General features: G+C 37.9%; 1 protein-coding gene and 1 pseudogene across 4 annotated transcripts in view; one reads left to right on the top strand and one right to left on the bottom strand.

The window, feature by feature from the left end:
• Nucleotides 1–23,919, bottom strand: part of RASAL2 (RAS protein activator like 2) — a 248,978-nt gene that overhangs the window by 138,152 nt on the left and 86,907 nt on the right. The gene's annotated exons all lie outside the window — the stretch shown is intronic.
• LOC308534654 (large ribosomal subunit protein uL15-like) lies at nt 21,050–21,473 on the top strand (annotated as a pseudogene). The gene has a single exon. The product of its transcript is annotated as a large ribosomal subunit protein uL15-like (transcript).

Below are 23,919 nucleotides of genomic sequence, written 5' to 3'. Positions count from 1 at the left end.
GAATTCAGATATCAAAGAATACATGCACATTACAGACAGTAAAGAGAGATGAATCTAGAAAAACAAATAACGATGAGTATCAAGTAGGAGAACAAACAAAAATAAAGGTCAACAGGGAAAAAATGCACAGAAGAGGAAGAGAGAGATCCTTTAGGAAACAAATCAGAGTTGAAAGATATCTTCAAGGTCAATAAATCACATTCCCTCAATTCATAGATTAATAAAATGAGGATCAGAGACATAAAATTACTTGCTCAAAAATGACACACCTAGTTCAGTTATCTTTGAACTTGGTTATTTGATATACAATGTAGGTGTTTTTTTCCTAGCATATTAATATAACTTCTTGTTGTGTTTTAAATTCTGTAAGTATTTATTTACTATGTATTCAAGCCTGGGAATATAACAGTGAACAAGACCGACCTAGTCACTGAACTAACGAAACTTAAATTTAGAAGAGAGGTCAAATACTGCACAATTAGTATACCCTTAATTTAAGCAATTATTATAAAGATGCAGTACAGAGTGCTATGAGAGCATATAAAAAGAACAATGGACTTGGTTTGGGAGCAGTAGGTGGAGGAGAATATAAGTACAGATGATCCCCTCTGCTTCCATGGATTAAGCCAACAGCAAATGAAGGTATTAGAAAAAAATGTGTTGCTGATGTGTAGTTTGTAGTTCGGCCTACGATGGCTTCATCTGTAGTGAACATGTACAGATATTTTTCTTGTCATTATTCCCTAAGCAATTCCATATGAATTTCATGAGCTTTCCCATTATCTTAAAAGATATTCAGATTACATGAAACCTTTAAACAACATGATCACAGAACACAATCCTGCTGAGAAAAGAAATGCTACAGGATGGTATCTACTCCATATTCTCAGATGAATGACACGCACTATTACATAGCATTTACATTGTATTAGGTTTTATAAGTAATCTAAAGATTATTTAAAGTATATACGAGGATGTGTGCAGGATATATGCAAATACTATGCCATCTATATATATAAAAGGCTAACATGCAAAGTGTCCCCTCAGGAGTTCGACCGGGAGACCGGGAGTTTGATTGCTCGCTAGGACATGTGCTGGCCACCAGGGGGTGGCACGGAATGAAGGCAGGACCCAGCCGGCAGTCAGCAGCTAGGGAAGAGAGGCCCCAGCTGGCAGCCAGAAGGAAGGCCCTGGCCAGAAGCCAGAAGGCCCCGATCGACCCTGATCACTGGCCAGGCCTAGGGACCCTACCCATGCACAAATTTTGTGCACTGGGCCTCTAGTCCTATCTAAGAAAAGAGAAACATGGTAATTAGCATACGACCGCTACCCTTCCCATTGGCTAATCAGCGAGATATGCAAATTAACTGCCTGCCAAGATGGCGGCCTGGCAGCTTGAAACTAACATGAGGCTTGCTTGCTTCAGTGACGGAGGACTCCAACGTTCCCCGCCTGCCGCTGCAGACCTCTGAGCTGCAACTCTAAGCAACTATGTTACAAATATAGAAGCTAAACAAAACCCCAGAAACCTGCTTTAGTCCGCCAGGCTTCAGCCAGCAGGATCGCAACATTGTTTCAAATACAGAAGGTAAACAAAGGCCAGAAACCTGCTTTCAGCAGCGGAGGCCTAAGAGCTGGAGCCAAGCCTCAAAGCTAAAGCTGGCCCAGAATAAAAAAGAAAAAAAGGAGCGGTTGGGAGCTTCAGTCACCCGCCAGCCTGAAAACAGCCCTCAGCCCCTCACACAGACTGGCCAGGCACTCCAGTGGGGACCCCCACCCTGAAGGGTGTGTGACCAGCTGCAAACAGCCATCATCCCCTCACCCAGGCTGGCCAGGCACCCAAGTGGGCACCCCCCACCCTGATCCAGGACACCCTTCAGGGCAAACCAGCCGGCACCCACCCGTGCACCAGGCCTCTATTCTATATAGTAAAAGGGTAATATGCCTCCAGTACCGGGATCAGCGGAGCCACGAGGCCTCCCGGCACCGGGATCAGCATGACAGGGGGCAGCGCCCAAACCCCCTGATCGCCCTGCGGCTCTGTGTGTGACAGGGGGCGGGGCCACAACCTCCCTATCCGCCCTGCTCTGTTCCTGACAGGGGAAGGCGCCCCAACCCCCTGATCAGCCCTGCGGCTCTGTGTGTGACAGGGTGCGGCGCCCCAATCCCCCCACCCCACGGGCCCTGCTCTGTGTGTGACGGGGTAGAGCCACAACCTCCCCAACGGCCCTGCCCTGAGTGTGAGAGTGGCGGCGCCCCAACCCCCTGATCGGCCCTGCTCTGTGGGTGATAGAGGGCGGCGCCCCAACCCCCACCCCACGGGCCCTGCTCTGTGTGTGATGGGGTAGAGCCATAACCTCCCCATCGACCCTGCCTTGAGTGTGACAGGGGGCGGCGCCCCAACTCCCCAATCGGCCCTGCTCTGAGCCTGACCAGGGGCTGCACCTAGGGATTGGGCCTTCCCTCTGCCACCTGGGAGCAGGCCTAAGCCAGCAGGTCCTTATCTCCCGAGGGGTCCCAGACGGCGAGAGGGCACAGTCCGGGCTGAGGGACCCCTCTCCCCCCTGAGTGCACAAATTTTTGTGCACCAGGCCTCTAGTTTTATATAAAGAACTTGATCATCCAGGGATACTGGTATCTGCAGAGGGTCAGGGAACCAATCCCCATTGGAAAATGAGGGGCAACTGTATTAACATTTCAGGCAAATCACATCACAGGTCCAAAAGCCCTTGAGGAAGAAAGTGGTTCTACTTCTACAACAATCTGAAAAGGAGGCCCCTCTGGCTGATGCATAGGGAGCAAGGAGGTTAAGTGTGGAGATAGGAGGCTGGTGAAACAGTCTGGGCCAAGATCAGCAGAGACCTACAAACAAGGTTAAAAAAAGTTGATCTTGATCCTAGGAAGGAAAGGAAGCCCCTGAAGGGTTTAAACAGAGAAGTGAGACCACTGATTTGCATTTTTGTTGAGAGACGGATGGAGGTTTCATTTACTGAGATTAGAAATTCTGTAAGATCAGGTTTGAGGAAAAAGCTGATGAATGTAATTAGAACTGTGTATCTAGGTCCAAACCTCTACCCTCACCTACAGAAGAACCTAGAATTGCCTCAAGGGCTCCTTAAATGTCTTACTAAAATTTTATTTTAAGAAATATGCGGCAGGTACTAGGTTAAAATGGCAATCTGAACATATATAATTTCACTCCATTTCAAAACCCCAATACTACAGTAAAGATAATACACACACACACACACACACACACACACACACATAAAAGAGAGAGAAATTCTGACAGAGAGAAACAGAAAAAGAGAGATTGACAAAACTCCAAAAGAATAGAGGAATAAGTAATAGGTACAAATTAAGAAATAAGGCAATTCTTAACCAAATAATAACACAGAAAGAAAGGAAATGAAAAATGGTATTCACCCATGCCTAATCCAATTGAATATTGACTAAAAATGTGTAAGTACTGAATACTGACTTTAAATATATACATTTTTAACACTGTGTACTAATTTTTAAAGATAAATTAAATAATAATTGTTTATTGAACATTGAATACATTGAATACTAGAAAATATATAACTGTTGAGGAAGTAAGGGTGGTTGTATATGACAGTTACATCCTCAGCACATATGAATTATTTGAAAAGATCTTTGAGAAGAGGCTATCAAAGCACAGAAATTTAGCAGAATGAAACCCATGTCCCCAACTTAGGTTATTTGAGTGAGTTAACACACTAGACACAGCGGTTCTCAACCTGTGGGTCGCGATCCCTTTGGCGGTCGAACGACCCTTTCACAGGGGTCACCTAAGACCATCCTGCATATCAGATATTTACATTACGATTCATAACAGTAGCAACATTACAGTTATGAAGTAGCAACGAAAATAATTTTATGGTTGGGTCACAATATGAGGAACTGTATTTAAAGGGCCAGAGGGTTGAGAACCACTACGAGAGAATGGAGAAACAATTTCTCAATTTCTGGCACAGAGAAAAATGCTCAATAAATGTTAGCTCTCATTATCATTGCTACTGAGAAGCATCATGGTCAGATGGTTAAGAGCACACACTCTGGAGTCAAACTGCTTACAAAGGAGTCCCTGCTCTTCTGCTTACCAGCTGTGCAACTCTAGTCAAGATACTTAACCCTCTGGTGCTTCAGTTTCCTCATCGTTATAATAGGAACAATATCATTTCTACCTCACAGAGATGTGGTGAGGTTTAAAAGAAAAATTTCAAGCATTTAGAACAGTACCTAGCATATTGTAAGCCTACAGTAAATGTTACTTCTCATTATTCTTTTTACTTCACACATTTGATATAACAAATTCATTTCTTATTCCAATCCAAAACTATTGATGCTAAAAATACTGTAATAAAGTGTCAGAGAAAAAAAAACAGATTTAAACTGCGCATGACCTTCAGGATTATATGATATATGTAAATAAATATTTCCTTGGAAATATTCGGGGGAAAACCCCAAACTAGCCCAACCAAAATGGCTCAGTGGTTGAGTGTTTACCTATGATCCAGGAGGTCACAGTTCAATCCCCAGTCAGGGCACATGCCCAGTTTGTGGGCTCAATCCCCATTAGGCTGGGTGCAGGAGGCAGCCCATCAATGATTCTCTCTCATCATTAATGCTTCTATCTCCCTCTCCCTCTTCTTTCCTCTCCGAAATCAATCAAAATATATTTTTAAAAAAACACACCAAACTACACGAGTTTGTGCTAACAAAAGAAAACTTCCATTTGGTACCATTGAAAAGGTTCTAATACACCACTGTGCCATGAATCTACATATCTCCGCACCTTGCTTTTTAAATCCTCACCTCAGGATATGTTTTTCACTGATTTTGTGTGTGTGTGTGTGAGAGAGACAGACAGACAGACAGACAGACAGACATTGATCTGTTGCCTCCCATACACCCAATGGGGATTGAACCCAGAACCTGGGTATGTGCCCTGACTGGGAATGGAACTCACCACCTTTCAGTGTACAGGACGATGCTCCAACCAACTGAACCACTCAGACAGGGAGAAAATAGACCTTTTAATGCACTGTGTTAATCTAACCAATTCTTTTAAATACTCCCAGCTCTATAAGCCTCTTACTACTGTATAGATGATGGGTAAACTTGAAAAGAGCAATTAATCCTCATCTGTTTTTCTATAAGTTTTTATTAGTACAAAAATGTGTATATACTTCTCAAATGCAATCACAAGAGTGTAAAACAATGAGAACTTTAGTGGATGATGTTTTTTGCTTTTTCAAAAAATTTGAATCCAAACTCAAAGGATTATGGAATGGATAGTAAAGTTGTCACTGATTTGTAAAATTAAAGCCTGAAAGAAAACTATCTCTCTCCCTTTCTCTTTCTCACACACACACTCTTAAGCCTCAATTCCTTTGCTTTTCCAAAACTATCTGAACTCCTGTGTAAGTCCACAAACAAGAAATCCATTGTGTGAATCTGTAAATTGTATGACATCACTGAAATACAAGCACCAATTGGTATCACAAACAGTGTATGTTTCCAAGGATACCGGGAACTTTAAATACCCAGCAGTTATACAAGCTCAGGAGCACCATCTTCCTAACAATACCAGAAGCCTGCCACTTTCCCTCTATTTAAGTCACTGTTTCCAACAGAGAAGGTACACTGATTTTGCTCCAATAATTCTTCCAAATAACATACTCAGCAACAGTCCTCAATCATTTGATTATTCATTTTTATATTCTCAACTTAATGACAGCAAAAGAGAGGATTAAGAATGTACATAGCCCTATTAATAGAAAGACTCTCAGAAGGCCAGCCTGGAGTCCTTTAATGAAAGTATACATTACAGATTTTTAAAATTCAATGCACATAAACACTTCTGATTAATCCTTATAGTAATGCTCTACTATGTTATGGAGCACCCCTTTAGTAATATTTAAAAATAATTTCTTCCTGTATGACTTTCCTAGAAAAGTCATTTTTCCTTACTTAACATCTACCTGGAATTCACCTATAAATTTATATGTGAACTTGTTTATTCTAGGTAGAATAACTACTGCCACACAAAACACAGGCTAAAAAGATGAACTATATTATTGTTAAAAGTCAAACAAGTTTATAATCCTTTACAAAGGTCTCCTTAAAAAGGTGGTATTTAGGGCTAAATTGTTATATAAGGTTGATACCTAAGCGCATGCGCTCATGCCTCCCCCCCCCCCCCAACCTAAATAGTTATATTGTCTTTACATCAACTTTATTTGTGGAATGTTTTCCATTAATTACGTGCCATTGAGAGTTCTGACAGTTGCAGAGTTCTTATTTTTCTATTTAGGAGGTAAATATTTTAAGCATGTATTTCAAAATGCTCATTGGAAACTCACAAGAAAAATAGGGAGCATTTACAGTCTGCAATTAGAGTTTGCAAGAGCTGTTTGATGATGATGGTAGCAGCAGGGACCTCTGAGCTATATGAATGGAAAGCCATGCCTTTCAGCGGCTCTTCTTATATTACCTCATATTGGACAGTTACAATACTAAGATTACAGGGCAAAGAGAGTTTCTGTTTAGTCAGTTTTGCATTTTTTAAAATAACATTTTTGTTACAAACTCCTTTGGATGAAGGTTGTATTTGATGCCTATTTTAAGTCATGTTATTAGGTATTTAATATATTTTAGGGAACTTATACATTGCTTGATACTTTTGAAGATAAATATTACACTGTTCTAATCTTTTAAAATCAGAATCTTATGCAAATGGTTTATTTAACCATTTTTAAAATTTTTTTAACAGACAGTAATATAAATAACTGAATGGTGTGTGTAAAGAGTCAATTACAAGACCCTAAAAATATAGGAGAGAAATAGAAGATTTTAAGAATTTAAAGATGTTATTTGATTTGAGAGAGAGGGAGGGAGGGAGAGATAGAGGGAGAGAGGGAGGGAGGAAGATATCAATTTTGCTATTGCATTTATTGATGCAGTCACTGGTTGATTCTTGTATGTGTCCGGACTGGGGTAGACCAGCAACCTTGGCGTATCGGGACAATGCTGTAACCAACTGAGCTACCCAGCCAGAGCTCTTAAAAGACTTTTTTTTTCTTTTTTAATTTTAGAAAGTCATTGTGGGCTTTATATAAGTCCCGTAAAGCCCCCAAAAATAGATGCTGTGCTTTCCATTCACTGTCAAGTTGAATTTTGTGAGGGTGCCTATCTTTATCAAGTCAACATTTATATGCAGGTACGACTGCAAACTTCTTATAAATGACTAGAGACCCGGTGCATGAAATTCATGTGGGGGGGGGGGGGGGAGAGTGCCCTGAGCCCAACCTGCACCTTCTCCAATTCGGGACCCCTTGGGAGATGTCCAACTGCCAGTTTAGGCCCAATCCCAGGGTTCGGGCCTAAACCGGCAGTCAGACATCCCTCTCACAATCCGGGACTGCTGGCTCCTAACTGCTCACCTGCCTGCCTGCCTGATCGCCCCTAACTGCCCCTCCCCACCAGCCTGATCACCCACCCTAACCGCCTCTGCCTGCCGGCCTGATCACTCCTAACTGCTCCCCCCCCCCGCCAGCCTGGTCACCTCCAACTGCCCCCCCCCCCCGCCGGCCTGGTCACCCCCAACTGCCCCCACAACTGCCCCCCCCACCAGCCTGGTCGCCCCTTACTGCCCCCACTGCTAGCCTGGTCGCCCCCAACTGCCCCCCTCTGCCAGCCTGGTCGTCCCAAGCAGCCTGCTGTTCAGTTGTTTGGTCGTCCCTCACTAATCCCCCTGCCAGCCTTGTCACCCGACACAGCCTGCTGTTTGGTCATTACTGTTAATGTGATGGCATCCCAGACAATTTGCATATTCCTCTATTATTAGTATAGATGGTATGACTATTAGAAAACTAATACTCCAGATATTATAGTGAAGTTATTTATTTAGGACATAGAAAAACTTTGTTATGGAAATAAAATAATGCAAAATAATTTTACTTGTAAGCTAACATGTTTTTTTCTTCTTTGAAAGACACTAAAAAGGTTTGTGTGATTCACACATCTAATTGATTTTAAAAGCAGGAGCAAAAGTCATAGTGTTAAACATAATGAAAATTTTAAGTAAAAATATTGAGATATCTTAATTCTAAAGAGCTTAATCAAGAATAAGATGAATAAAAAAGACACCTTTTCTAAAACTAAAAAAAAAAAATCCTCATTAAACCCATTTTCTAAAGAACAATTGTCTTTATATGTCTTTCTCTGGTTTACTATTGAGTCATCTTTCATATTCAGGTTTAAATTTATACCTGTTACTAGTAAATGATATTTTACCATGTCACTGACACAATTTGATTTGTACAATACTGAGCTGAGGTCTTAATTAGAACTCTATAAAATGTTAACAAAATGAAGACTTATATAAGAAGGTAAAACTAGAAACATACACACAAAATAAAAGACATTGAACTTTCTTGAATCTCTGAGTGTGCTAAAATAATGATTACCTGTTGGTGCTCTTGTTCCAGCATTAAGAAGGGTCCTGGAATCTGGAGAAGGCTGTGCGTAAACAGGAGTCCAGAGACTAAATATAATTTTGAAAGGCATTTGGGAGTCAGAGGAGCCTAGTTTAAAGGAAACTAAGATCTCCTCGCCTCAGGACCCCATGCTTTTTATTAACACAAATTGTCCTGAGGCAAGGTGGAGATAAACACTTCAAAGAGTCAGGGTTTCATATACAGAGACATTGTCAGAATGGGGAGAATTAGCCTGTGGCTGTTCAGGTGGGTGTTTGGCCAGTAGGAGGCAATAACATGTAGATTAAGATACCCTGAGCTGTCTGGCAGCAAACAATCAATTTAATGTATCCTATTCAGGTTTGGGGAAATGACATCAGCCATTCCCAGATTCAGCCCTGCTGTCATGCTGGAACTGGCTTCCGGCAATTACCAAATATATATATATATATTTTTTAAATATATTTTATTGATTTCTTACAGAGAGGAAGGGAGAGGGGTAGAGAGTTAGAAACATCAATGAGAGAGCAACATCGATCAGCTGCCTCCTGCACACCCGCTACTGGAGATGTGCCCGCAACCAAGGTACATGCCCTTGACCGGAATCGAACCTGGGACCCTTCAGTCCACAGGCTCTATCCACTGAGCCAAACCGGTCAGGGCACCAAATATATTTTTAAAAAGCAAAACTGACATCTATTAAGATGGCAAAGCAAATCTCACATTTCAGGCAACCTATAAGATCACTAGGTCTAAAATAGTTTTTTGGTGGTTTTGTTTTTGTTTTTGGGGGTTTTTTTGTGTTTGTTTTTTAGTGACTCAGACTGCTAAGGCTGTTTGTAGTTGTACTCTATACTAAACTCAAAAATCCATATGACAGTTTTAAATCAATATCAGTGACATCAAATATGTGTAATTTACCTTGGAAAACAGACAATTTTTTTTATAATAGCTTTACTAAAATATAATTCAGAGAATAAAATCCGCCCACTTAAGTGCACAATTCAATGTTCTGTAGTATATTTACAGTTTGTGCAACTATCACCTGCATTGATATTAGAACATTTTAATCACTTCAAAATGCTGTACCTATTACCCTCACTTTCATTTCATCTTCCTCAACCCTAAGAAACCACTAATTTATTTTCTGTCTCCATATATTTCCCTATTCAAATATCTCATATGAATATAGTCACATAATATGTGGCTTTCATTTTGCATAACATTTTTAAAGACTCATCCATGTTGTTGCAGATATTAGTACACCATTGTATGGATATACCACATGCAGTTCCATTCATCAGTTAATATACAATTTGTTTCCACCCTTTTGCTTTCATGAATAATGCTGCTATAAACATTTGTGCACAAATTTTTATGTGGATATATGCTTTCATTTATCCTGAGTACCTAAAAGTACAACTGTTGAGTCATATGGTTATTCTACGTTTAGTTGGTTGAGGAACTGTGAGGTTGTTTTCCAAAGTAGCTACACCATTTTACATTTCTACCAGCAATGTATGAGGGTTTCAATTTCTCTACATGCTCATCAATATTTGTTAATAATCTATTCTTTAAATCTAGCTATCCTAATATGTATGAAGTAGTATGTCAATGTGGGGTTTTGTCAACTTTAACATGGTATGATTCACATATAAAATTGTAATATATTTAAAATAAACAACATGATTTGATACATGGTAAAAGAATTCCTCCACTGAATTAACATATCCATTACTTCACATATTTATGCTTTTATTTTCAAATGAATACACTTAAGTTCTACTCTTGTAGAAAATGTCAATTATACAATATAGTATTATGCAGCATGGTCACCATGTTATATATAATCGCCATGTTATGTAAGATCCAAAGATCTTAATATTATAACTGCAAGTTTGTACACTTTTACCAACTTCTCTATTTCCCCCAAGTCCCTGACAATCATAATTCTACTCTGTTTCTATGAGTTCAACTTTGTTGTTTTTTATTAGATTCCACATATAAGTGATAAAATGCATGTTTGTCGTTCTCTGTCTGGCTTATTTCAAATAGCATAATGCCTTCCAGGTTCATCCATATTGTTGTAAATGGCAGGATTTCCTTCTTTTTCAAAGTTGAAAAATATTCCTGTTTATATATTCATATTTTTTCTTTATCCATTCATCCACAGACATTTGTTTCCAAATCATTGCTATTGTGAATAATGCTGCAATGAACACTGAAGTATAGATATATCCTCAAGATAATGATTTTGTTTCATTTGAATATGCAATCCAGAAGTGGGATTGCTGGATCACATGGTAGTTCTATTTTTAATTTCTGGAGGAACCACGCACTGTTTCCCACAGTGGCTGTACCAGTTTATATTCCCATCAACAGTGTAAAGGGGTTCCCTTTAATCTACTTCCTAAGCAGCATTTTTTTCTCTCTTGTCTTTTTGATACTAGCCAGAAGAAGTATGAGGTACTATCTCATGGTTTTAATTTGAATATTTCTGATTATGTGATATTGAGCACCTTTTCATATACCATTCAGTCATTTGAAAAAATGTTTATTCAAATCCTTCCCCCAATTTTTAATTATTTGGAGTGGTTTTTTTATTGAGTTGTATGAGTTCCTTGGATATTTTGGATATTAACTGCTTATAAGATACTTGATTTGCAAATATTTTCTCCCATTCTGTGGGATTATCTTTTTCACTCTCTCAATGGTATCCTTTAATGCATCAAAGTTTAAATTTTTATTAAGTTCAAATTATCGACTTTTTCTTTTGTGGCTCAGGCTTTTGGAGTCTTACCTAGAAATCCTTTGCTAAAGCCTAGGTCATGAATATATACCTCCATATTAATTCTTCTAAGGATATTATAGCACCTACATGAAGGGCTTTGATCCATCTTGAGTTTTTTATGTATCTGGTGTGCTAGTAAAGGTCAAACTTCAATTTTTGCATGTGCCTATCAAATTGTCCCAGCACCGTTTTTTAAAAACATATTTTGATTGATTTGAGAGGAAGGCAAAAGGATAGAGAGATAGAAACATGGATGAGAGAGAATCATCAATCAGCTGCCTTCTGCACACCTCCTACTGGGGATTGAGCTCTCAATCTGGGCATGTACCCTGTCCAGGAATTGAACTGTGACCTCCAGGTTCATGCGCCAACTCTCAACCACTGAACCACACCAGCCTGGCTGTACAAGCACCATTTTTGAAAATACTTTTCTTTCCCCACATTAAACAGGCAACAGTTTTCAAAATCCATTGACCTTAAACACATAGTTTTATTTCTGGACTCTCAATTTTATTCCATTGACATATATGTCTACCCCTAAGCAAATACTACCCTATCTTGTACTGTTGCTTTTTAACTGTAAGATTGGGCATTGTGAGCCCTCCTACTGTGTTGTTGTTTTTTATTTTCAAGATTGTTTTGTATATTCTGGTTCCTTGAAATTTCGTATGAATTTTAGAATTAGCTTATCATTTCAACAAAAAACAGTCAGATATCATTCTGATAGGATTGCATTAAATCTGTAGATCAGTTTAGGGAGTACTGCCTCTTAAAATTAAGTCTTCCAATTCATAAACATGAGATTTTAAAAATGTATTTATATTAATTTCTCCCAATTATGTTTGAAGTCTTCAAAGTAAACGTTCTGCACTTCTTTTTGAAAATTCATTCCTAAGTATTTTATTATTTTTGATGCTACTGTGAATGGAACTGATTTCTGAATTTCATTTTGGATTACTTGTTGCAAGTATACATAAATATCATTGATTTTTGCATATTTATCCTGCAACCTTGTTGAATTCATATATTCAACAAATTTTTAGTGGATTTCTTAAGATATTACTATACTTGAACATGTTATTTTTAAATAGAGATAGTTTTACTCCTTTTTCCCCAATATGGATGCCTTTTACTTCTTCCTGTTGCATAACTACTCTGATGACCTTCTAGTAAAATGTCAAGATAAGAAGAGTTCATATTAGTGGAGTGGGACTCATGTCCTTATGAGGAATGGGAGATACGGAGACACAGAAGAGACACACAAAAAAGATGGCCATGTGATGATGGAGATACAGACTATAGTAATGGAGCTAGAAGCCAAAGAATATCAAGGATTTCTAGCAAATACCTGAAACTGGGAGAGAGGCACAGAACAGATTCTCCCTCTGGACTTTCAAAAGAACCAACCCTGCTGACACCTAAATTTCATAGACTTCTGGCCTCCTGAATTATAAGAGACTAAATCTACACCTGGATTGTTATTATAGTACCAATTTTACATTTAAAATGAAACAATTCGTGGGTTAAGAATATAATTTTCCACTTAATTTTATTTTCAAATCTTGAATTCTTTCAATTCCTCAGAATTACGAAATGAAAAGCATTCAGTACAAGTCATAATCTCAAAGTAAATTATAGGAAAATTATTTGAACAAAAAGCCTCCCAAGACATTTTTCAGACTACATAAGTTTCCAATTGCTTTATTCTCTTAAATAACAAAACTGTTTTACCTTTATCAAAAAATTTTAAATTAGCACTTGATTCTAGACCTCAATAAGGAATCAATTTGGCAAATTTGAAACATTTATGTATATGTCTTTTCTGAACTGACCATTTAACTCTTTAAACCTCATAAAAACGTTTAGCTAAGTCTAGCTAATTCAAAATAGTCAAAATGTTGTATATAAGATTTCATTTCACATACTGCCTCTACTTGCCACAAACTTTGAAAAGATTACCTATACCATTAATGATAATGAAAGAACAAAGTAAATTGTCGTAAATTTTCCATACTAGAACTGTCTCACCTTTTTCCATGGTAGCTACTTAATCGCTAATTATTCAACTGAATTCATTAAAATATAATTCTACTGTGGCAGGAGAAGAGCCTAAATGTTCTTTTAAGGTACAGTTTAGTCCATATTCTATTCTCATTATAATTAATCAACCATTCCTTGTCCCCACTGCTATCCTCTTTTGTTCTTTAAAAAGAATCAAAATTACATTTTAATTAAAGTAGAAAAATGAGAAATTATTTTTCAGTCATTATCAATAATTTATACATACTGATTTTTACACATATTTCTAATATAATGTAGCAGCAAGTATCTATATTTTTAAGTGATAAGAAAACACAAAAGGAAACATTCTAACAGAAGTGTCAACATCCCCGCATTATACATTAATATAATTTTGGATTACTAGTTAAGCAAATTAGAAGCCATACATATTTAATGAGCAAGTTAATGTTAATATTGAGATGAATAAAGTTATGTGCTTATGAAGCAAGCACCTTTTCCTATAGATCACAAAGCATTTTCCAAAAATTTCTTTACCATTTTACATAAAGTAAGCACATGGCAAGATTTTTCTTGCTTTAAGATGGCAAGTTTTAGCCACAAAAAGGTTAAGCAGTTTCCCAAACAGTCCAAGTGAGTCAGGAGCAAAACAGAAATAGAATCCCAGACTCTTGGCTCTTAATCTACACTACAGCTACTAGTCCTCAATTAATCCTTGCCTTTTCTAACATAAGAATATTTTTAAAAAAAGTAATAACAGCATCAGCATGCCTAATCTCATTTAAGTCTCATAGCATCCCTGTAAGGTGGGTACTATCATTACTCCCATATTACATATAAAGAAACTGAGGCATAGAGAACTTGAGTAAATTGGTCACAGCTATACTGTTAATAACTAGTAAAGTCAGGATCTGAACCAAAGTAATATGACTCTATATGATCATAATCATAATGCTATACTAAATTGGGGCCATGCACAGGAGTCAGGATATTTGGGGTCTCAAAAAACAGATTGTGTACTAACCAGCAATTTGATCTAGGTTGAATGACCACATGACCCAGATTACACCTTGTTGTCCCAAAGTAATTAACAGTACCCCTTTGTAACCTTTGCAAAGCTTCTCTGTTTAGATTATAAGGAGATCTTTATATAGGCATTTTTTAAGTCTTCTTTTAACTTTATTATACTCGTCTGTATAATAAAAATATTAGTTTAGAGGACTTTCAATTTAAAAAATAAAGTAAAAGGACATAAACATATAGGCAAATTTTTGCTTATGTAAGTATTCACTGTAGTCCTCACAGATAAAAATGTTTATTGAAAACAATAATTTCACGAGTTAAATGACCCCTTATACAAATCAACCCTTGCTTGAATACTATCCAGCCCTGAATCTTTCTTGATCATTTTTGAATTCTGTATGAGTACAAAGTCACTGCATAGTCAAACTGCTAATCTTGCAAAAGAAATAGGATTTTACAAAGCTGATGAGAGAGCTATGTTAGAAAAGAACTCAGATTTCATATACAAAAGTTCTGATAAGTAAGGCTATAGAAGAGTTATTTCATTTAACAACTGCAAAAAAAATGATATAGATTTTGACAGGTTAGGCAGTCTAAAGAAAAATATGAATAACAAAGGATTAAGAAAGCGTCTTGGGCCAGACAATGGGATACACTCATTTTTTCATACTGGTCCCTGCTAAATGAAACTACACTTTGGAACTTAAAAAGGTAGCCACAGAACTCTGAAAACAGAAAGAAGACTGACTTGAGAAACAACATAGTGACAGGACATCTTATAACCCTGGGTTCAACAGAAGAAGGTAACCCAAAGCCTTGCCCCAAGCAACAGAAAGCGCTCTGGGTAGTCTCATTTCTTTGACAACACTAGGCAAGCCCAACAGTACTAGCCTGGGAGTACGGTGAGGAGGCCTGCAAACAGTGAGCAGCCAAGGGAACCACATACCCCTTCCCCTCCAGACCTGAGACAACCCTCCCTCACCAAGACATACCAGGTAACAGGGGACAGAGGTGAAGGGGGTGGAGGTCCTGGAAAGAGGGCCCACCATAACAAGAGCCCAGCCTGGGGGATTGTTCTCCATCTCCCAGAGGCAGGGGATCCTGTCACAGCATCTCAGCCCAGAAGGCCTATCCCCATGGGCTGGAAACTCTCTTCTCCTTCCTAGAGGCACAGATGGCCTGTTCCGGGAAAGCTTCTTCTGCTCCCCCAAACAGCTTCAGCAGAAATGAGTAGGAGGCCCACATAAACCAAGAAGACCAAAATAGTGCTGCAAAAAATCTGAAAATTGTCATAGGAACCATACCCTTTAACATTAGGCTTGTAGCTACATGCTAAACCTAAATAGGTTGACAGCCTGCTAAAATAAAAGACTTAAACAGGACCTACAATTTATAGCCAAAATGTTCAAGATTCAATTTAAAAAAAAATCATCCATCATACCAAGAAACAAGAATATCACAGCATGAATGCAAAAAAAACAATCAACTAAGATGACTCAGATGTTTTAATAATCTGAGAAGGAATTTAAAGCAGGCATCATAAAAAGCTTCACAATCAATTGGAAATTATCTTGGGACAAATTAAAAAAGAATAGAATATCTTAGCAAAGAAACAGAATTTATTAAAAAACTGCTGAAAATTATAGAACCAAAAATACAACAGCAGAACTACAATAGTAGAATGGAGATGACAGAAGAGAGAATCAGCAAAATTTAGGACAGAACAACAGAATTTACTGTATGTGAACAACAGAGAGAAAAGAGACTGAAAAAATAAATGTTAAAAAGACCTGCAGACAATATCAAAAGATCTAATACTTCTATCAGAGGCATTCCAGGAGAGGAGAAATAGAGTAGACAGAAGAGTATTTGAAAAAAATAATGGCTAAAGACCTCCCAAAAGGGTAGGCAAAAGACATAAGCTTCCAGATTCAAGAAGCTGAGTTGCCCTGGCCTGTGTGATTCAGTGGTTAGAGCATTAGCTCAAGGACCAAAGGGTCACGGGTTTGATTCTAGTCAAGGGCACATACTTGGGTTGCATGTTCAATCCCTGGCCCAAGGTAGGGCGCATGCAGGAGGCAACCAATCGATGTGTCTCTTTCACATCGATGTTTTTTTCTCTCTCTCTCTCTCTCTTACCTTTCCCTCCCTCCTTCCCACCCTTTCTAAAAAAAAAAAAAAGAAGAAAAGAAAAAAGATCAATGGAAAAACTACCCCCTGGGTGAGGATTAAAACACACACACACACAAGAAGCTGAGTAAACCCAAAGAAATCCAAGACAAGACCCATCATAATTAACTTCTGAAAGCTAAAGACAAAAAATAAGTGGTGAAAGCAGTCAGAAAAAATGACATGGTACCTCTAGGGAAACACCAATCCAAATGACAGTCAATTTCTCATCTAAACCCATAAAGAAAGTAGAACAAAATTTTTCAAATGCTGAAAGAAAACTCAACTTCAAATTCTATACCTGATGAAATTATACTTGTGAAATGAAGGGGAAATTAAGGCATTCTCAGTTGAAGGAAAGCTCAAAACCTATGAACTAGGAAATCACGGTTCAATTCCCTGTCAGGGCACATGCCTGGGTTTCAGGCTTGATCCCCAGTGTGGGACATGCAGGAAGCAGCCATTCAATGATTCTCACTCATCATTGATGTCTCTCTCTCTCTCTCTCTCTCTCTCTCTCTCTCTCTCTCTCTGTCTCTCCCCCCGCCCGCCCCCTTTCCTCTCTGAAATCAATAAAAATAGATTTTTTTAAAAAAGAATGGCAAAAGAGAATTCTTCAGAGAGAAAATAATAAAAAGAAATTTTAGAGCATTAGAAAGGAAGAAAAAATAATAAAAAGAACAGAAATATGAGGATATAATCTATCCTCCTCAGGGTTTTATAGATATTTTACTATAGCAAAAATCATAATACCATCTGATACTCAAGATAATATTTTAAAGTGGGAAAGGTAGGCAGACCTAAGTAGGTTTCTACACTATACTCAAAGTGACAAAATGTTGATACCAGTAAACTGTGAGGTCACATACGAATATTATACTACCTCTAGAGCAGTGGTTCTCAACCTTCCTAATGCTGCAACCTTTTAATACAGTTCCTCATGTTGTGGTGACCCCCAACCATAAAATTATTTTCGTTGCTACTTCATAACTGTAATTTTGCTACTGTCATGAATCGTAATGTAAATATCTGATATGCAGGATGTATTCAGGTGACCCCTGTAAAAGGGTCGTTCGATCCCCAAAGGGGTCGTGACCCACAAGTTGAGAACCGCTGCTCTAGAGCAACCACTAAGAAAACTAAAAACAAGCTATGAATAAATAGCCCTGGTGGGTTTGGCTCAGGGGATAGAGCGTCGACCTGCGGACTGAAGGGTCCCAGATTCCATTCTGGTCAAGGGCAAATGCCTGGGTTGCAGACTCGGTTGCCAGTAGGGGGCGTGCAGGAAGCAGCTGATCAATGATTCTCTCTCATCATTGATGTTTCTATTTCTCTCTTCCTCTCTGAAATCAATAAAAAATATTTTTAAAAAACTATGAACAAATCAAAAACAAACCTGTGGATGAAAAAAGGCAGTTCTCTTCATGCTTTGCATAAGGGTCCCTGAGTGAGTGACCAGTTGAACAAGGAGACAGCTATAGGTAAACACCATAGCAAGAGAACAAAGAAAAATCATATGGAAAGAGCTTTTCAGACTAAGTGATCCAATTATAGCATCTTCATGTACCACTCCATGAGTGTATGTTTTGGGGGAGGAGGGTGAAGTTCATCTGTACTTTTATTATTTGCATTGAATAGTTAGCATTTGAAGAGTAAGTAATGTTGCCCAAGACACTGCAATGATATGCTGGTAGGTTGTTTGCCACCCTACACTCACTTTTCCCAGTGCAATCTTTGGTCATCCATCTCTGACAGAGGAAGGGAAGATATTAAGTAAAAGTTATTGAATCTTACCCAGGATCAAGGCCCAACTTATTCTAGTTAAATTAATGTAAAGATAGACAGGTAGATATATGAGAGTGGTGAAGGATTCAGTTCTAACTCTCAGGGTCACCCATCTCTCATTTTCAAATCCACAGTTGCCTTAAAAGAGGAAAAGAGCTTCCTTCTGGAATTGTCCCATATATAAAGTGTTTCTCCCCATACACAAAGTGGCCTTATTTTTTTCACAATGCACTTATCATCAAATAACACATTTGAAAAGGTTTGAAAACTATAAAGAACTAAAAAAACACACAACTACCTTTGCTGCTCATTTTATAACATTGCTCAGAGATCTTTGGATATCTGTACAATGAGAGCACTTAATTCTTTAATACTCAGCACTCTGTATCTGATCCGAAGTATAGACACAATTTACATCAATAATACTCATTTAAAATGTTAATATGTAGCACTCCAGAGAGAGCATGATTATCAAAATGTAAATATTGAGGTATATTCATAAATTTATACTAATTTTTCATTTTATTTATAAAATAAAAATTATTTATTCTTTCTTGCACATTATGTCCTGCACTTATAGTTTAAAACTGTGTTGTTAAACCAGAACATGATGAGAGGAATTACTGATCGGCTGCCCCCTGCACACCCCACACTAGGGATCAAGCCTGCAACCTGGACAGATGCCCTGACCTGGAATTGAACCATGACCTTCTGGTTCATAATTCGATGTTCAACCACTGAACCACAGTGGCCGGGTCTACTTCATATTTTTTAAAGCTAAATTTCGAATCATCCTCTACCCCCGCATACACACATGTATATATTAATATGTTTCTTAGTATGAAATTCAGGCAACTGCTTTAAATGATTTATTTTAAGTGGTATTATTCCAATTCCATTTAGTCTTAGATAAAAAGTTCTTTCACATCTAATATTTGAAGTAGTCTATTGCTGAGAAAGAAAACTCGCTAACAATAACAAAAATGACTGTTACAGTGTTTAAATGAACATTCCTCATTGGTTAAAAAAATGTAATGAAGAGATGGATTGCACAAAGAAATATTAAATTCATTCTAGTTGAACAAAATGATACATTTAAAATTCTACAGAAAACAGAAACAGGACTACAATATCAACCTAGGGACTAATAGCAATATCTAAGTGTGGCTCAGGGGTTGAGCATCGACCTATGAACCTGAAGGTCACAGTTCGATTCCCAGTCAGGGAACATGCAGGAGGCAGCCAATCAATGATTCTTTCTCATCATTAATGTTTCTATCTTTCTGCCTCTCCCTTCCTCTCTGAAATCAATAAAAAAATTAAATATATATATATATATATATATATGTAAAGTTCTTTATAGTTTGCTTAAAATACCATTACTAATAGGAAGGAATGTTAATTGTGCCTTTTGCAAAGAAAGCTTAAAGAATAGAATCACTAAGCACCCATTACAGCTACCATCATTTAACATATATTGTCAGTAATTTACTGTACATTTTTCTGCCAATAGTATAAAATCTTTATTAGTGTTTATAGTACATCCATAGTATATAACACATTCCACTAAACATATACCAGGCAGGAACCCTGCCTATCTTAAAAACAACAACAACAAAAAACAACAATAATTGGATCTGGGAATAAACCCACAAATGCTGACAACAACTCATATGTTCTAACCACCAGATACTACTTTTCTCCAGAACAACAAACCACACACATAGCATTCAAAATACCCTTTATTTTGACCAAGGTTATGCTTATGTGCTGTGCTAAGTTATAGTTGAATTGGTATTCTATAAGCTTCAAACTACTTTGACATTTTGGTGAAAACATCTAAGATCATGGACACAACACAAGATTTCTATTTTGTAAAGACAAGTGAATAAATAATCATCAACAAATCCAAAAACTAAGAGAAAAAGTAATTACAGATATGTCAATGAGAAAATTCACATGAGAAAGACAGGAAAAATGCCTGTGGTTTACTGACTAAAGCTCAATCACTAAGAACCTGTATACTCATATGGATAAGGTTTCATAATCATAGATTCAGTCATTACTCATATTACTCTTCTCTTTGCTTCCTCACAAAGATAATACCGGCCTTGAGCATGAGAAATTGACTACTAACTGCCTCAGGCAGATAAAAATATGACAATCACTCTGGCAATGAAGACAAATCGACAAGTTCAATATAATCAAGCTTTTAGTTGGAAACTAAATCACATGTAACTAAAAACATACCTCATATTTCTATTTTCTGCACAGGTGTAGAAAATTGCTAATTACCGAAACTATTCAATTAACACTAAAATATTATAAATACCTGGTACAAATATTTATTAAATAAACAAATACATAGATATAAAACAGCAAGACTGTCGCGTGTTTAGATAACAAACGGAAAACGAAATGTGACTTAAGGTCTCAAAACACCAAATCATTATTTTGGATCAGGATATGTCCTTTACAAAATGTAAGTGTAAATATATCCAAGAGAAATAAAAACATACCAGTATCTCCGTGTAAAAACTTGTTCATGACTTTTCATAGCATTGTTCACAATAGCCAAAAAGAACAATTCAATGTCCATTAACTGGTGAATACATAAATAAAAATGTAGTATAGCCACATAATAGAATATTATTTAGCTATAAAAAGAAAAAAGTATTGATAGATGCTATAACATGGATGAACCCTGAAAGTATTATGCTAAATAAAAGAGGCCAGCTCTTGCACCTCAGCCACTGGCATGCCATCCAGACTTCAGGGCCATGTGAGCCACGGCCACATCTGTAAGCACAGGAAGCACTGGGGGAGAGGGGGTTATGCTGGTGGCTTGCATCATCACAGGATCAACTTCGACAAATATTACCCAGGTTCCTTTGGGAAAGTTGATATGAGGCATTACCACTTAAAAAGGAACCAGAGCTTCTGCCCAACCTGTCAACCTTGAAAAACTGTGGTCCCTGGTCAGTGAGCAGACACGGGTAAATGCTGCCAAAAGCAAGACTGGAGCTGCTCCTATCACTGATGTGGTGTGATCAGGCTCCTACAAAGTTCTGGGGAAGGGAAAGCTCCCAAAGCAGCCTGTCACTGTGAAGGCCAAATTCTTCAGCAGAAGAGCTGAGGAGAAGATTAAGGGTGTTGGTGGGGCCTGTGTCCTGGTAGCTTGAAGCTACATGGAGGGAAGGGCATTAAAATGTCCCCAAGTTAAAAACAAACCAAAAAAAAAAGGCCAGACACGAAGGCCACACATTGTATAATTCCATTATATGAAATCTGTAGGCAAATCTATAAATCTAGGGAGACAAAAGGTACATTAGTGGTTACCTATGGACTCTGCCTATCTTTAACAAAAAGACCTGGATCTGGGAATAAACCCACAAACACTGGTGGGGGTTAAGGGTGTGCCGGGAAGTGACTGCTAATAGGTACTGAGTCTTTTTTCTGGTGTTATAAAATGTATTGCAGTGTGGCTGAGCAACTCTGTGAATATACTCAAAACAACTGAATTGTACAAAAGGACAAATATTATATGATTCCACTTATGTAAGATACCTGGAGTAGTCAAATTCACAGAGACAGAAAATAGAATGGAGGTTCCCAGAGACAGAGAATCCTCAAACATATCATCAAACCTCAGAGGGAAGGCAGGGGATGTTGAGGGGGGGGGTGAGGGGGATTAGAGATCAATCAAAGGACTTGTATGCATGCATATAAGCATAACCAATGGACAGAGACACTGGGGCAGTGGGGGAATGTCCTGGGGGGTAGGAGTGGCCAGGGAGCATCGATGGGGAAAAAGGAGACGTATGTAATACTTTAAACAAAAGAATTTAAAAAAAAAATTAGGTGTGTGTATATAAAGTAAGAACATTAAAATTGCCACCATTAAGGGTAAACTCTAAGTCTATAATCATGAAAGTTGAGTGGTTCAGCTAATAGCCTCTGATTAGCCTGGAATAAGATGATCAAACGTGCCAAGGTCAGACGCTAGTCTTAATTTAACATTCTGACTGCCTCTACATCTCCCGCGCGCGCTTTGACTTCAACTTCCATGCGCTGATCTCTACTCCTATACTCCTCTTGCTCCATTATTCTGCGGTGCTCACTGGGCAGAAACTCCCAGGTTTTTGAAAACCTCTCAAACATCATATGCTCAGAATCCACAAAAATGGAAGGGTAAGAAAAGAGACCTGGAATAAGAAGGACCTGGGACTCACCACTGACTAGCTGGGTAGTCATAGGGAAGCAATTGAACCTTTCTGAGTTTCTACTTCCTTACTTTTAAAATGAGAATAACTACCCCCACAGGATTATTCAGAGGATTAAACCATACAACTGTGTATAAAGTATCCAGAAGTTGACAAACCAAGCATTTTAAAGTTTGAGCATATATGTGACTATGTCATGCAACACTTTAAGTTTTAAACTAATATACTGCATTAATAACCTCATAATTGTTGAGACCTTTGTTCCCTAATGTTACAGACTAAACTATGTCCCCCTAAAGATCTTATGTTGCCCCTAAGAACAGGAACAAGACAGGGATGCCCACTCTCACCACTCCTGTTCAACATAGTCCTAGAAGTATTAGTCATTGCAATTTGACAAGAAGTAGAAATAAAAGGCATCCAAATTGGAAAAGAGGAAGTAAAACTGTCCTTATTTGCAGACGACATGATATTATACATACAAAACCTTAAAGACTCCATCAAAAAACTACTAGACTTAATACATGAATTTGGCAATGTAGCAGGATACAAAATTAACCCCAAGAAATCTATGGCATTTCTATACACCAATAGTGAACTTTCAGAAAGAGAGACTAAAAAAAACAATCCCATTTACCATTACACCAAAAAAATTAAGCTACCTAGGAAAAAACTAAAAAGGTAAAAGACCTCTTAGAACTCAGAAAACTACAGGACGTTGAAAAAAGAGATAGAGGAAGACATAAACAAATGGAAGAACATACCGTGTTCATGGATTGGTAGAATCAACATCATTAAAATGTCCATAGTACCCAAAGCAATCTATAAATTCAACGCACTTCCCATTAAAATACCAACGGCATATTTCACAGATCTAGAACGAACTCTCCAAAAATTCATCTGGAATAAAAAAAGACCCCGAATAGCTGCAGCGATCTTGAGAAAGAACAAAGTAGGTGGGATCTCAATACCAGATATCAAGCTGTATTACAAAGCCACTGTTCTCAAAACTGCCTGGTACTGGCAAAAGAACAGACATATAGATCAATGGAATAGAATAGAGAGCCCAGAAATCGGCCCGAACCAATATGCTCAATTAATATTTGACAAAGGAGGCAAGAACATACAATGGAGTCAAGATAGTCTCTTCAATAAATGGTGTTGGGAAAATTGGACAGATACATGCAAGAAAATGAAACTAGACCACCAACTTACACCATACACAAAAATAAACTCAAAATGGATAAAGGACTTAAATGTAAAACGAGAAACCATAAAAATTCTAGAAGATTCCAAAGGCAACAAAATCTCAGACATATGCCGAAGCAATTTCTTCACTGATACAGCTCCTAGAGTACTTGAAACTAAAGAGAAAATGAACAAATGGGACTACATCAAAATAAAA

This window comes from Myotis nattereri (assembly GCF_964212035.1).
Source record: "Myotis nattereri genome assembly, chromosome: 18".
Taxonomy (NCBI): Eukaryota; Metazoa; Chordata; class Mammalia; order Chiroptera; family Vespertilionidae; genus Myotis; species Myotis nattereri.
The sequence above is the reverse complement of the archived record's forward strand: the minus strand, read 5'-3'. Positions and strand labels throughout refer to the sequence as shown.